Source organism: Sipha flava, unplaced genomic scaffold (genome assembly GCF_003268045.1).
Source record: "Sipha flava isolate LNK unplaced genomic scaffold, YSA_version1 48_pilon_pilon, whole genome shotgun sequence".
Lineage (NCBI taxonomy): Eukaryota > Metazoa > Arthropoda > Insecta > Hemiptera > Aphididae > Sipha > Sipha flava.
Window position 1 is genome coordinate 1,255,348 of NW_020273306.1, and position 17,608 is coordinate 1,272,955.

The window sequence follows — 17,608 nt, forward strand, 5'->3', positions numbered from 1 at the left end:
ACACTCGTGGTCGAGTTCGCGTGTTGCACGTTGCTTCGGAGAAGGATGAAAACAATCGCGCGATGTACTTATTATTATTATCTCGTACACATGCGTTCGAGATTGGTTTTTTTTCCCCGACCACATTTTAAACGTACACGATTTTTCGAGATCCGGTCACGAGTTTTTGCCGACTCGAGAACTGCGCGTGGTGGTGGTGGTGGTGAATCTCTCTTCTCGAAACCCGATTGATCGCTGCGGCCAAAACGATATTACGGGAACGCGCGTTTATTTCTAAGCACCGATCGTACGGCCGCGGCCCAGGTGTGTCTCGTAGAACAGCTTTTTCTCGACGTTTATAAACAAATCAAAGTAGTGGGCGATTTGGAATAAAGTATTTTCGATTTAGACTATCCGCGTTTAAAAACAATTATAAAAATCGAAAACGATTAACGAAACCGTTTTCTCGATAAGCTCGTTTATTTTTATATCCGTCTATTACTGTTGCGTTAGAGATCGTTTTCTCTTGGTACGTCAATAATGTACCGCGGTCTACGGGCACCGGCTATTGCTCGCGTCCTGTTATAGTAGTTAAATGAATCAAGGACGAGGCGTACGGAAGATTGGGCAAACATATTTTAGGCCACCTACACCAACATCAAAGGGCGAGAACTACCGGCATTAACCGTGCGCGTAATATTGTTGTACGGAACACGGCCGATGATGGTGCGCAGTTGTCGCAGCAGTGCGATACGAGATCACTTGTTTTCCGATCTAATTGCGATCGAAATAAACGTAAAAAACGAACTGGTATAATAACGCCGAGAGAGAGAGAAAGAGATGAGATCTGCGCACGAAATTGGAACGTGATGGCGTTCAATCAACTCGCCGCGGCGTAGGAAATGCGAGCGAAACTATTAAAACCAAAGGAGGTTATTCAACTGTTGCCGGCGCAGCTGCGGTGCCATCTATTTCGTGCTCGCGTGCGCGCATGTGTGATGATGAGACATCGTGCAAGTCGCGCGCGCGCTGAGCATTATAATTTATGCTGCCGGTGCCGACGTCACACACAAAACACGCGACACAGCCCGTTTTGTCCGAACGACGTGTGGGAGGCACAGGATATTGTTATTTAAATTGATGAGGTTTTCACCGTTTTTTTTCATCCCTTTCTTCTCGAGTTGCTGCACCACGGACGTTACGCGAATATCGAAACGGAATGATCCTCGCGAGATATGCCACCACCAAGAGTAGAAAACAACAGCGCGTTATTGGAATACGTTTCACGGGAGTGTTTTGTTTTTTGTTAACCGTGAGACTACTACTTAACATTTTTACAAATTTACACGTCCAAAGCGATGTAAAACGTGTACGTAATTATACAATGCACGGCCGGCAGCGGACGAATACCAAAAGGATAAATTTGAACTGAAACTCGGAACAAAAATATCTTGTCCATTTAGAACGGTATTATATTGTCGAAACAAAAACGTTAGGCGTGTCATTGTGCGCTAGTGGTACGCTTTTGTCGAACACTGTTGTGTTTATTTAAAATAATCGAATACACCGAAAACGTTTTACCTGTTCGTTTATTTAATATTCATTCGAAAAGTCGAAACTCCTCCCACGACGGAAATCCATCATCCATTGAACTCTCTTGACGGCAACAATAGGTTGAGTGATTCCGAAATTATAAATCTCGTGTTCTTCAATAGCCATCATATACAATCTCTATGCTTACGAGGGTTTTCATCGGTTAGCCATGAGAAACGCAACGAAATTTCATCGGTAAAATGTAGATCGTTTATTTTACATCACGCGGAATGCAATTACAAAGGTAGTGTGGTGCGTTTGCCGGAGCTCTGAATTCCAAGTAGAGCGATAACCGTCTGTGAAATTGAAAGAACAGAGTTAAATACGTACATAAAAATATATTATCACCACCACAACAATCATCATCATCATCATCATCAACATCTTATATGTATAGTAAACACACGAATTTGAATAGTGCCGTGTACATACCTATACTCAAGTTTATACATTAAACGAAATACCTTGGTAAAATATAATCCCTAATTTCCTCTTTTTATTCTATATATATATATATATATATATGTCCTCTCCGTATTTTGTCTTCTTTTACTTTTCTAGAAACGATTAATTTTTGTTTTCTAATGCCACTATATTAGTTTGATATTTCCCGAAAAAACATCATTATTGTTAAAATGTGTATTGTGCGAGCACTGCCGCTCTTTTCCGCATATATCGTGTGTCCTCGTCACAACATTTTATACATAAGACGATACGGAGAAAGAGAGAGAAAGAGAGAAAGAAAATTTATATTATGGTGACGTAAAACTACTTTATTATAAAATAGCCACTTATTCCGTCTCTCAGTCTTGTGTATATTGTAATATTTTTGGCTTGTTGTGCAAGAACCTATGGGTTAGGTGTTATAGCGTGCACACGTGGATGGTTCGTGGATGTATTTCACCACGCGGTCTGCTGAAAACCGAGAAACGTTCATTCAATAGTTATACCAAAAACACAAGCGCGCCTCCGCAAGCGACTCAATATTCCTGATGTAGATTTTTACAAATCAAATGTGTCGACAAATGAAATGTACGGCCGGCAATCGTACGAGCGCGCGTCTGTCACGAATACAGAATTGAAATTCAGGCGATAGCCGCCCAGTGCGCACCTAACGAGTTCGTCGTATGTTGAATTCGAGTAGAACGTATATATAACGTAACAATGCTGCAACGGGATCAGACGAGACGTAGAGTCAGTTGGCAATATCATCACAAGATTGAATTTATGTTCACCAATATATCCGAAACGAAATGAATACGCTTCCGACATCGAACACGCGACGTAACAGAGCGGGCGAAACTTTCCGGTTAACCGAAAATGATCGATCGATTTACAGCCGGTTAGCTTTCGGAAACACCAGCAGTGGCGGTGACGAAAGAAAATATTCAATGGAGACTGATGGGTAATGATATTATGTTCGATTCCCACCAAAGGCCGCTTTTCTCCTCCTCGGCCGCCTCCACTGAATCCGCCGACCAACTGTCGGTCAATCGTATCACTGAACGGATGACCACGGTTTAGTAACTATATACAATACTAGTCCTATCAAAACAACTTTTAATTAATTGTGTGGCTCACAATTATATAAACTTTGTAGACTATATAAAAATATTCATATAACTTATTATTATTATTATTATTATTATTATTATTATTATAGTGATACAATTATTTATTGACAACTAAAAATGTTCAAAGGTAAACAAGTTTAATGATCTGTCCTGACGGAACGCCACCGAAAACTGACTGTATGAAAGTGCTCAAGGGTGGTTCGGTTGGAGAGTAAGTATAAACATAGTTTTGATGTTATACACGCGTATACTATGTTGATATGGTGAGAACGTCAAAAATCGCATATGAAAATGCTATCATGGTGATCAGTTGGGTGGAGGAGGGAAATTGTTTGAAAAAAAAAACATGAAAACATCATCCTTTTACTACAACCGTACAACGACGGACAAGAAGTGGTGTTTGAAATATTGTTCTGTTAAAAATCGATAAGCTTCATGGAGAGGCGTCATCATACGAGTGTACAGTCATCGATTAAACCAACGAACAAAAAATATCAGCCTGGTGCGGCGTGGAATACAATGTTTACAGCAGTGCTTAAAATTGTGTGAATGCACTACTCCTACTACGCACTGCGTGTAGTAAAAAAAATACGCTGTGTATACGAAAACTTTTGAAAGTGTGTAATAAAATTTGTTTATACTAAAATCTATACTTTGATACCGTTTTCAAAGGGATACCATATTTCGCTAACCTAGTAGTTTTCGCCACTGGAATTATGTTCGATTAAATATGTATAGCCCTTCAAAGTCAAAAACTAGGTATCGTGTTTTTGTGTACATCGGCTCTCTCTGGACGGTCTAAAGAAATAAATCTTCGTTCTAAAATCGAACAGGACTTGAAGGTGCTGCGCGTGAAACGAAAAATACAATACTATACAGCATTTTTACTGCCAAGCCTTTAATCCGTCGTAAATAGTGAATTAATTGCAATTCGTAAAGATTATAATGTACTGTATATTATCATCTCCGTGCGGCGGACGTGCTTCGCTGTGTACACGGGAAAAATTTCGCGCTCACATAATAAGAATAATAATAATAATAATATTAATTCTAATAAAAATAGTAATAACGTACAGCGCAACTATAGGAATATAAACAACGACGGCGGCGGCGGTGGCTGGCTGCTGCTTTTGCTGTTTTCCTCCCCTCGACGAAAAATAAAAACGTGATAAGAAATAATTTATGATTAAAGTCCGTGCGCCGTACTAGACGCACTACACACGCACCGCTGCGCAACACTGGCGCGACTACTACTCCGCAGCGGCCGCGCGCAATTAAATCGCCGTACGTGACTTTTGCTCGGCGCGTTGCGAATGCCATAAAACTCCGTTTTCCTCCGTCTGATTCCTCCTCGCACAGTACACATAAAGGAGCCGATCTCGTTCCGGATTTGTGACAGCCCAGTCACACTATATTTGTCGTATAACAATAAATATTGTATTATAAATTATAAGCTGTTTTGAATACATTTTTATTTTGCTGATTATTACTACACCACGCTCGCTTTCGTTCGTTTATCGCTCATTCCAGCCACTGTTTTCGTCATTCGATTACTGCGATGATGACGGATTTCGCGAAACCGTTCGTGATCAACCGTTGTATCGTTTACGAACAACACGCGAGTGCATCATCTCGTAGTCCGGACTCGTCAGATTATCTGAACGCTTTTATATTTTGTCCTGCTAAAATACATCCTAGGTTTGCGGTTACACGTTTACACGTTCGTCGGAGAAATCGATAAGAATCATATTATTTCTTAAACCGCAACGAAAAGTGACTTTCCATTTCTGCAACATGTACACCAAGAAAATGTCTCGTTTCGTTAGTGGAAAAAATGTAATCACAAGCACCTAACCCGCACTTTAATCACTGTATGCACTGTAGAACTAAACCGTTTTAAGCACGTGAGTGGTAAAACGCATTAACGCGTAATGGTTCGAGTCACCCATGTCTTGAATTAATTTCTATTCATAATGCACTGTCTGTGATATTTTAATTGTATAGTTCGCGTTGTGCGTTGAAATCGTTAATATTTACGTAGACTATAGCTATTCAGCCGCCACAACAATTTAATAAGTTTGTTCGGAGATGGGTTTTATCTTGTTAACGGTGGCACTGCCGGTAGAACAGAGAAACCGGAAAACCTTTTGGCAGTTCAAAAACCGGAACTTCCGCATAGTCCTCGACACTTTCGTCGAACAGCACATACGCATTTCCCACTCTCGTGGCGTATTCGCGGTTGGGAAATTTAATTGAATACACATAGAAGTAAATGCCGGCAGAAGCAAACTTAGGGATGATAAGGGAGAGAGTATCTACTTAACTTTTGGCCGGATGCCGACACGTAATGAAGTTTAACTCCGGAGCTGAGCGTCTTACTTCCAAACTTTTAGTGTTCTGGTGAATGGTGACATTGACAACGAAATTTACTATAACATTTAGTGATAATATACACATTGTTTAAGTTATTATAATCCAAATATTTATAAGTATTTAAATTATTTTAAATTTAATGTTTACTATTTGTTTAAATTGTTATAATCTAAATTTTGATAATTGTAAAAAAGTTAACGGAACGTACATACACATCAATTGTCCATGTGTATAAATAACTTGTATTTCATACATTGAATCACGATTATCATGGTATATTACTATAATATGGATTTAATATTTTTTAAATTATTACTTATGAATATATGAATGCAAATTAGTATACACTCCACACAGTTTGAACTTGGGATGGAATGTATAATTAATCATAGTTATTAATTTATTCGAAATGTAAAACTGATCGTTCGGATTTCTTTAGTAATGCATTTTTATCGGAACTAAAAAACAACACAATTATTAATACATAAAAACAGATTTGAAGTGTAAGTATAACATTTAGAGATTCAGAGGGTTACAAAAACATGAATTATAATGACAGGGGCATGCCTAGACATTTTTTCGAGGTGTTCAATAATTTTCCTACCATGTGTTTAAAATGTATTTATTTTACAAGATTATAATTTTGGCAATAATTAATTTTGTAGAACTAGATAGATCGATGATGAATTATATAAATAAGCTTGACAAATGTTTATTATATTAAACTTAAATTATATAAAAATATTAAGTATTATGTTTTTCATAAACGCGTTAAAATTTCGGTGGCAGGGTGTTTTGAACCCCCAAAATCTCCTCTAGGCACGTACCTGACTAATGGTTCGATGTTTTCAATATTGTTATTTTTCAACAGTATACAAAGGACGGGGTTTTTAAATTAAAAATCAAGTGGTCCCGTACACGATATAATTAATACAAGAATTAATACGTTCCGGAAAACTGGAGGTATTGAGTGGCGATGATACTTATTATATTGATTTACTATACGAAAAACACTACTCGGTATAATAAAGGACTGCAGACCCCTGGGGACTACTAAACAGGGCATCTTGATAATAATCGAGCCAGTCTGGCGACACTGCTTTTATATTAATTGGGAAAATAAGAAACTTTCCGCACACGCAAACATAAAAAGCATACAGAAAGTGGATATATACATATACTTCGAGAGACCTTTTTAATTAAAGATAAAGTCTCGAAATACTGATGGAGAGACAGTGATAGAGAGTGAGAGGGTAAGGTAGTGACGATGGTGAAATGAAGGTTGCGTGACAAGTTTTAACCGTTGGAGCTTGATTTTTACCACGTTCGAGTCTTGATTGATGAGAGCCCTCGGTAGAGACGGCTGGCGTCGGACAAAAAGAGAAACCGTGGAATTATAAAAGGAGTAAAAAGAAAAACTAAAAAGGGAAAAATCAATGAGTGGTCTTATACCATTAATGCATACTACCGTTGTACTGTGTACACACCATACAAAACTGTCGATGCGCCCAAAGCTAAAAATATGAACGCCAGATGATAAATTTATAAATATATGCACACGCTTATAAGCCTGTTTTTTAATTTTTTTTTTTTTTTTTTTTATTTATTTTGTGGTGGGCATCCGTCCAGCTTCGAGCGTCTGATTTTTGAGCGAAGCAGAGTCAAAAATGACGATTGAAAAACTAGTATATATACAAACATAAATAAACGTTGCTCGAACCTATGCTATTTAGTCTCCATGTCATTTGCAATTAAAGTTAGTTTGTTTTTTCAGACGTTTGAATAAACATGCTGGGAAATTAATTCGACGAGCGATGTCATTGATCAACGGGACCAGATATCATCTAACCCGACGTGGATCGACACTGATGAATGTCAATTGAGTGTTTGGTATAGAATATCGAAACGTTGGAGATGTATCAAATATTTTAGTCGCAAAGACATTTTTTTGTCATGCCTACGTCGAAAATTTGATTTTCGTGAGCAGTTGAAGTGTTGGAAAGCGATATATATATATATTATTTCAACTGATTTCATTTACACTATTTCTACATAAGTACGTTGAGAGTTACGGATGATAAAATATGTTCCATGAAATTGTTTTTGTAGATTTGTGTGTTGTTGCATGGATCCCTATCTATTATCTTTTGCATCTATTGCATTATCTTTTGCACGAATGCAGGGCTGTGACAAAAAATAGTATGTGTGACTAGCGCGGGAAAGAAGCGATTTCTGACTTGGACGAAATGCGGCCGCGTCTGTAGCTCATGCCGCATACGAAATAGCTTAATTCCTGCCCTTGCCATACAATATACTATTACGACTCAAAACAATAGCAAAATATAGATAAAAAATAAAATAATAATATGCCAATACATGAAATATGCGTAACTTGTGAACATTATGGATCTTGGTTTTAGTTTTTTAGTTGTACAAGCAAAATCTACATCAAACACAATTTTGTTGTCTAATCGAATTTCAACATGTGCGAAACTGAATTTCTCAATCACGTTTCCAGAAATTATACGGAATAATACAATGTTTTCTAATCGTAAAATAATGGTTCGAATAAAAGTTAAACTAACTATGCGTTGTGATTATATAATATGCACACAAAACACTGCCGATGAAATCACTGACAATATATAAATTCTAAGAAAGCCACTGGTACGTGTGAAAAACAGGCACCTGTAAAAAATATGTATTGTAAGTATTATTAAAATACAAACAAACATAATATTTTTTCCCATAAAATCACTCCATTCAATTTTATTTTCGTATAATTTTAATTTAAAATTAAATTGAAGTGGACCACTGAAACACATAAAAACTATGCCATTGACACCTGGTTGTGGATTTTTACGGAAAATAATTTATGTTAGATTATTATAGCGTTTATAACACTAAGCACACAATTTGTCTAAAATTTTGACACACTTTAGTGAGATCGGCACGAACATTCCAAAACAATAAACCTATTATACACCGTAGAATCTCATTCCTCATTCGGCGGTCGATTAGAATTGTTATGATAAATAAATACCAATAATTTTAGACGCTAAAATGATTGTTCCTGTATAAGTTCATATATAAACGTAAAGAGAAAATACGGGTCGTTTGGCGTATTAGAAATTGAAAATATAAGAGTCGGTGTGTTTTTGTAATGGCTGACAATCGAAATCCGAACCATTTTCAGTGATGGTGTGTAGTGGGTGTGACGCGATGATTGTGGTATACCATATGTAGTGTGATAACGGTTTTTTCGCCACTAGACGAACCAGTGTGTAAAACGTATAATAATAAATTGCGGGTGCCGGAGTGCAGGAAGGGCAATCGGTTGCAGGACATAGGGACGGAGAAGCGGGGAGGGATTGATAACAGGGCGATGGTGACGGGGAAATGACAACTGAGGACGGGATTGATAGCGTTGACGAGAGCGGAGGGTACATGCGATGAGGTGATAAAGGGGTGGTGGTGGTGGTGGTGGTGGTGGTGGTGGTGATGGTAGTGGATATCGCCGGGGATGATTGATGCCCAAAGCGGAGCCGCTGACAGCCACCGCTGCACCGGGTCCCTAGGGTTTCCCGCGTGCCTGGCATAACGCGCGGTTTAAACACCGTGACGCTCCGGGCCGAAAACAATGGTTGTGACGCGGAAACAACGTGATTAATGGTTAGGCCGATGGCAAGCGGTACGTGGTGGCGAGATAGAGAAGAAAGTTCGCGGGCGTCGGCTATGCAGACCGTGCAGAGTAATGTAGGAGTAGTGGTAGTAGTAGAGGTGTACGACCCGAAAGCTTTTTCGATAAATCAAATAAAAACGTAATGGAAACAAGACCCGCAGTAGTAGTTACAGTGTTAGCGGTGGAAGGCGGTCGAAAATGTGAGAAGGAAATTGAATAAGAGCTATTATCGTGTATTGTCGTTGAGAGCTTGCTACCAGGTTAATTGCAAACATTTAAACGTTTTGAGTTCACCGTATGTTTACTTTTATTTATAATATCATTATATTACCAAGACATAATCATTCACTATATTGTGTTTGATGTTTGTTGAGATTTCTATTGTATTTTGTACCGAGGTCGAGACTCATTAGTTTATTTATATACCATAGGTGTATTTATATATTTATACATATATGGTACACGAATAGAAAAATATTAAAATCATAGTTAAGAATTAGGAACAATCGTAAATATTTTGCACTACATATACGATTTAAGTTATGATTCAAGTAAACGTCGTCGTGATTTTAACGAGAACAGGGTTAACATCTGTTGATCGTTTCTTATTTTTGTATCGATTCAAACTGAATAATATCAATTAAAAAAATAAAAAATAAAATAAAAAAAATACACTATAAAAGAAGACATTATAGCATAGTTATCGGGTCTTAAGAACTTCATCCAATGTCGGATGTTGTTCAATTAATTACATTTTCGAGGGACAAAAACGTTTGTAGGGAAGATTAATGCGGGTTGCGGATCTAAGGAGAAAATGCTGAGGGAGGTTTAATAGGAGATAATAACGTTGACTAATCGTCTCAGAACAACTTTGTACATACAAAATGGGTCCCGATGACGAATTCGGACCCGGTAAAATAGGTTGAGAGAGGGTTGGCACGGTGAACGGTTTTACTTCAACCCTTGTAACAATTAGCTTCTTCCAAATTTTATGAATAAATCAAGTTAGATTATCTTGATGTGACAGTAAAACGCTTTTGATAAATAAATCTCAGAGATAAAAGGGATAGGGGAAACGATATTTCAAAGTTCATACTTTTATAATAATATTATATTCGTACAAAACTCGACAATGCGACAGTGTGGTATAATGTAATTCTATGGGAACGTAAAACGTTAAAACATTGAAAATATCAACCATCTCTCGCATCGAAAGTAAACAATTAAAGTTGAACGCACCGGTGTCAAGAAAGGTGGGTTTATTGTGTGCACTATGATTGTCGATTTGTTTGAAATAGTTTATTTACGAGTATGCACAGTGTATGAATTTCAAGCAGAAATGAACTGAAAAAAATTCTTAAGGGACGTTGTTAGTTTGTTGTTGCACAGCATTATTGTAAACTAAATATAAAACATGTCAGAAATTAATTGTTGAGAAAACAGAGTCTACGAAAAAACGTTTTCAGAATCTAGATCAAGTATTATAGTAAAGTGAGGTAGTATGGGTTTCGTGAGCCGAGCCGCACCCAAAAAATAAAAATAAAAATATTTTAAAAAAAAAAAGAGCAATTACCGGAAACCGGTAATTAGTTTTTAGATATTTTTTTTCTGTCATTGTTTTGTACTTTTTTTTTCCATTATTATTGTTGAAGGTTTACTATACAGCTATTAACGGAGAGGAGCGGTTTTTCTGTGTCTTGTTGAATAATAGTCAACATTGTATCTATTTCTGTCTAAGACACTCCCTTCGAAACAACCAATTTAAATTTTATATACACTGTCATCACTGGTCACTGCAGTGCTGTTTAATCGTAGTCAATAATGATCAGTTGCAGGGCAAAACGTTTAGTGTCCATACGATGTATTTATAAGAATGTGTACGTAGGTGTATTTTTATTGATTTTAAATGACATAGGTATCTACGGTTTTTTTTTCTTATCGATAATATTTTTGACTGCTATAAAGCATAGAAGTAAATAAACACCACTACTGTATTCAAGAGAAAAAAAGTAGAATAAAAATACAAATATGATAAAATCGTACACGATAACTCTACAGAATATAATATATTATAATATGGTACGTGGTTTTCCTAAATATGGTGCGATTATTTAAAAGCTAAGCTTCTATGGTATATAAACTATATGACGCCGGACCGAGACTGTAGTACCAGAGGAGGATTTGGTGTATGATTTATAGTGCGCATTGCACGGAAGACGAAAATAATGAAAATCGAGTGTATCAAACCGTTGTACCGGAAACGGAATAGAAATTCTCAATGACGACTACGAAGACGAAGGCTGACGATTTAGCCGGAGGAAACGAAATTCTGTGTACACGTCAGTTTAGTTCTCGCTCCACACAAACGTGTAATAATTGTGCTGTGTGTTAACCAACGCGCGAAGCACAACATCGTAGCAGTATAAAGAATAGACACGGTAGAATAAATGCGATAATCGAGAGTAAACCCCTAGACTCGTTGTCGTTTACGGCGTTCCCTGTACATACATACATACATACGTGTGTGTGTGTGTGTGTTATACACTTATACCATCGTAGAAGATATATATAGATATGACGGTGTAAATACAAAAGAATACTAAATTGCACCTGCAGGACGAATCGGACGGCGTTAACGTTGGCTGAACACAAAAGTGTACTAAGACCACCGTGACCTTACGTTACTACTGCCCGCAGCGAAGTTTAAAAGTTCGCAGTTGAAAACCACACGAAATTTATTTTTGTTGAAACGCATTGAACTTATCATACCACCCCACCATGTCGAGCCATTGTTTTTTTCCAGGCGAATCAACCGATCGTTACGATTCCCTTGTGTTTTACCATTGAATTCATAACATTACGTTCAACGCTGTACGGTTACACGAGCTATACATGGTCGAGATACCGACCGGTTTCACGTTATTGTTTATCACTGTACACACGCGGGTGTGTATAATACAACGTAATACGATGTGTCCCGTAATATGAACGGTTGTTACAGTTGACTCTTGTGCATTCTCGTTCGTATATAATGTTAAATCAACAAAATCCGACCAGATATTCGTACTTCACAAGTACCGCATTGCAATATAATACAAGTACATTCATACACGGCGTTCTCTGCAGCAGTCACGGTGTTACAAGTTTAATCGCCATATAGTAAACATAAAACTAAGCCGTCGAAGTCCATTTAGGTATACCTCGACAAAAATAAGTATTTCGCACGGGTTTTTCGAAAACTAATTGCATTTTCATACGGGTAACGTGAGTACGTCCTCTACGATACACAAGTAATACTCTGTATTTAAATTTATTCAAAAAACAGCCGAGACGAAAATATTATTTCGCGCCCGTAGTAAAGAAGTTCATGAGCGAAACAATAACAATTTAAAACACTTACACACACACACACATACACGTGTCGTATTTCCCATTTCTAGGCGCTAGTCGTGTTCAACCCGATACATGAACAATACCTAATCATCGTTGTAAGACCTTTCCATTGTCTTGGATCCGACGTGTTTCGGGGGAGAAAAAACCAACACTAGCAATGATGATGATGATGATAATGATGGCTACCGCACGCGTTTTAAAAATCATGAAGCCGCGACCTCCATTGTTTTCCACCACTATCGTCCTTACCGAAAACAGGACTCCCAAATGCTGTCGTCACGACGCGTTCCTATTCAAGCACACGTATGTGCGAGACGTGTCATTTTGTAAAAATCGGTAGGCAAGCTTCACGGTACTTTATACGCATGTCGTTGGACAGAATGAAAGAAAAAAAAACCAAATCAAATAATACCCAGTAGCTCTTCAACTCGTTGATTAATGATAAATATAATAAGACGCACGGCAAAACCGGTTTGAATAATAATATATGTATTATATATGCATGGAAAGACAACGCGGGCGTCTCAATTATTATTATTATTATTATTATTTTACGTTTGAAATATTATAATGACGCCGTCAAACGGCTGTTGCCATTGCCGGTCAACCGCAGCAGAAATAGTCCTCGTAGAGAGGTTTAGAAAAATCACTGAAGTTTCTCACGTTCTTGCACGTATCACGAGTAAAGCGGTCACGACTTTTTCTTCTTTGCGCGCGCGCGAGAGAGATGCAATCACGGACGGAATATCGTTATCTCGAGGGAGAAGCGAGTTAAGGGGAAAAAATAAAAATAAACACAGTTTTTTGTCCCGTTTACACGTCGTGGTGTGTTTCGAGTACGCGACTTTTTTTTTTTTACTTTTCGAACTGCGACACGCATACAACACGTAATAACCGAACAGCCGAATAATGCACTACAGTTTCGAGTTATTGAGGAATGCGCGCGTGTACGTCACAGTGGAAACGACAACATGGGACAATACTACAGTACTACACATTAATGCACGCGTACACGTAAACCGAAATATATTAGGAGGAAGTACGTGTGTCGGGCGTTTGTTGTAAATCAAGAGCACGGACCGAGCGGAATGATCAATGGACAATGTCTGCGTAATGGGATACGAGGCGAGAAGCGTTGCCTAGAATATTAAGAAATTACAGTGACACGTACACGCGCGTTGAAGCTCTTCGTCTTAAACTCCTGCCGACCGTCTCTGCGTGTACGCCTCTCTCCCTCTGCTATAACTCCTCTATGCGTCAGGCCTCATAACTACTGTTCAGACAAAATACGGTAAATTTATTTCCAAATTTTTATTAAAATGTGAACAAATATGATGCGGCTTTTATATGTATCGTAATGTTTTTATAACGAATGAAACGTACTACGATACAAATTATTATTATTAAAATCGACTTTTGATTTATCATTTTAATTTTAAATAGGTTATTTTGCCTTTAAATATAAGTAATGATGTTGCCACCAACATAAATGGTAAACAGATGATTAGAAATAAAATATCTGTTTTCTTGTGTTCAACCTTATGATTGGTTTTGTAGTGAGATATACACTTTCCGCTGTTCCCTGTTTCCAGCTATCCTCTTTAGTTCAGTGTAGCTTGATCGTTTAGCATTGGAGATCATTTGTTTGATAAATTAAGTTTTTGGACGTCTTCGGATTCTCTTACTTTCAATGTTTCCTTCTGTTATTCTGTAAATCAGTTATTTTTCGTGCCTTAATATGTGACTTAATCATGTTCTATCATCTTGCTTTATGGTTATGAGTATCTCTCTGCGTTCATCTATTTTACTGAATATGTTATTGTTGCTACGATGTTTTATCTATCTGACTCGTGGTATTCTTCTCCAAAACAAGATTTGAATGCTTTCGACGATTCGTTGTTTTTTCTTATTTAATATCAAAGATTCACAGCCATATAGTACCACATTCCATACATTCATTTATATGAAGCGTTTTCACTCACCTTAATAATCATTGGAGATTCGATTTTTTTTTTATTCATAAACTCTAACTTTGCCTGAGCGATTTCGGAATTTATTTGCATGATGCATTTGCCGTCTTGGCTAATCGAGCAAAAATATAAAATATAATCAGGAATTAGAGTCTTTTAAAGTACATCATTTTTAAAATTGTACAAATTATTTTGTAATTATAAACAGAGGTATTTGCTATTTGATAAAATGCATCATTCATTGTTGTATAAATAATTATTTAACATTTCCATTAAAAACGGTTTACTATGTGTTAGTGTTATATTTAAATTAAATTAGACGAACGTAAAATAATAAAAAATAAAATAATTGCATTACAAGTACAATAATACTAGAGGCTAAAAATTAATTAATTAATTTCAATATAATTTTTTCTCAATATGATTGAGCAGAAAAAACAACAAAATTGATGAAAAATAAGTGATTAAAGTGATTCCGTCTACTGTCTCTAGTCTCGTTCTTCGGCCACCAGTTCGACGCACGTGATAGGTTAGAAGATCAACGCTAATTTATAGCACTTGGTAACGCCTGTGTGTGATTCAACCGTATATACGAATTGAGTCGAAGAGAAAAAAAACTAAAACCCGAGGAGAGATGATGACGTTGACACGAACGTGGGCGACTGACAATTCTAATCCTTTATCCGAGAAAATGCTCGCGCCGGCGGTCGCCTCCGTACGTTAGTTTTTTTGGACGGTGCACGTACACCTGTCACAATATGACATACGCACGCGCATGAGAACTGTCGCGTTTTGTAATTACAATACTATACGTTTGCAAAACATTATCATTGCATCCAAGAATCGATTGAATACTGAACGATATTTTTGTGTTGTAATCTTTTCGCCACCGATTCATCTATGTCGACTGTTTGAAACCGATTTTCCTCTATTGATCGTATACACCACACGAGGCATTTTTCTTCGTCACTAGCGTGTGGATATACAACACGACACTTGCAATAATAATAATAATAATAATAATATTTATAAAAAAAAACGATTTTAATCGTTACCAAATTTTGCGGGACGATATTAATAATGTAATAAGTTAAAGTGATCGAACGTGAAAAATGTATTCTTCTGACAATGATATCTAATGTACACGCTATGAAATCGTTTTTCTTTACTTCTTATCGGCCAAAGTCACTAAACTCGGACTATGGTCTTCCATCATAGTCAAAATGATGGATGAATACAGTGACCTCCCATCGAACTTTCCCCAATTTTATTTCTTACCTCCTACCGCCACTAACAGTGTCGACTTTTTTTTGTTTTCAGATCGAAGGTTTGTTTGCTGCCCTAACTCATTGTGTTCGACAAAAAACCCAGGGTTGTTTTTGCGCCTATCGTTTGTACCTCTTGTTATATATGTTGTATATTTTACCAAAAAACTCGTTATTGATGCAAACAACACTCTAGAACAACGGTGTCTATACAGCAGTAGGTATTATTATTTTAATATTTAAGGAATTAATATTATGTTCCCCGTACTCCGGACTTTAAAATATTTATAAGGATTTTTGTATGCTTACAAGTGTTACGTACTCACGTATATACAAAGTACACATTTAATAACATCTTTTATAAATATATAAAACGGAGTATGAAATCGTAATGGAAGTATTAAGTTGGATAGAAAAATTAAAATAATGAAATATAATATAGAATAATATTTTTTTACTAAGGTATTAAATAAGAGTAAATAATTTGTAATCAATTATATTTATTACTATAAGCAAAAAAACTAATCAAATTTGAATTACTTATTATAGTATACGGAATTATGTAATTAATTGTGATTGCGTTAAATTTGGTTTTAATTTGGTATACCTATTGAAAATATGAAATGAAACTGTTGAAAAATCGTCTTGGATATTATTTAAATGTTTAACATTTAGCATATTAATTAACGTTATTTTATTTTTTTCAAAATATTTTAGTCTTTATTTTATTTGTTATGCCACTTATCCAAAAATATCATACACAAGCCTAAAAATGAATGTTATTTCAAATATTTTAGAGCATGAATATAATGCTGAATATAAATGTACTCCTCTTAATGAAGTTTTATTAAAACGAATTAATTATATTATACAAACCGAGTAAATATTGAATTTGTTATTTCAATTCTCAATATCTAATTATAATAGATTTAAGCATTAACTGGGATTCTCTCTGATTACGCTACAATATTTTTTAATGAAGCTCAAAACCTTCATTAAGCAAAGTTTTTATTAAAACGAAAATTATAATGCTGTGGAAACTAAAAATTAATAACGTCCACTTCATTATTCGAGTTTTGTTTTATATGAGCGTAAATAAATTCTTAAAAAAATTATTCCCACTGGATTATCGCATTAGCATTTCCGCACAGAAAAATATTAATTAACAGCATCGAGAAGACAAACCAAAAAATAAACATACATATAAAACATATAGTATATCGTTATAACATTTTTAAGTAGAATATCACGAACATTTTTAAAAATCAATGGGTGAATACAAAATCTAATCTGAGTGTAACAATATTATACCGTAATAAATAATGATTTCTTGACGTTTTTATAGACAGCGTAGTATTAATTTCAAAATATTATACTAAAGAATAGCACTTTTAAACGGTTTCGATTTTAATAAGGAAATAATTAATGAAGCATCTAGCGTCGATGTCTGTTTTTCCTAATTTGAGTTCTTTTCGAATTAATTTATAATATGAAAATTTAAAAGGATTAACGTGTTAATGCATTTAGTTTGTTGGGAAATGTCAAATGTGTAAGTAAGTACATTGCTTGAACTTTGAGTTACCAAAAGAAACACGTACGCTTATTAAATATTTCGGTCGGTTGAAACTCGAGAATCGATTAAAACTGAACAGGTTGACTGACGTGTAGGAACTTTTTCCGTAGTCAAAGTGATTTTAGCAAACCGGCTATGGCATACTACACATCCGTTGGTGTTGCTTTTGATATGTGACGGATTTTGTTGATAATCGATTCGAGAAA

The 17,608-nt window shown here is 36.1% G+C and overlaps 1 long non-coding RNA gene across 2 annotated transcripts in view; it reads right to left on the minus strand.

Annotated features, from left to right (window-relative positions):
* The window catches only part of LOC112690069, a 74,227-nt gene that overhangs the window by 18,526 nt on the left and 38,093 nt on the right, over positions 1-17,608 (minus strand). For both annotated transcript variants that reach the window (XR_003149176.1, XR_003149175.1), the window contains one exon: positions 1,561-1,868. This is a non-coding gene — a long non-coding RNA (uncharacterized LOC112690069). The remainder of the gene's footprint in view (positions 1-1,560; positions 1,869-17,608) is intronic.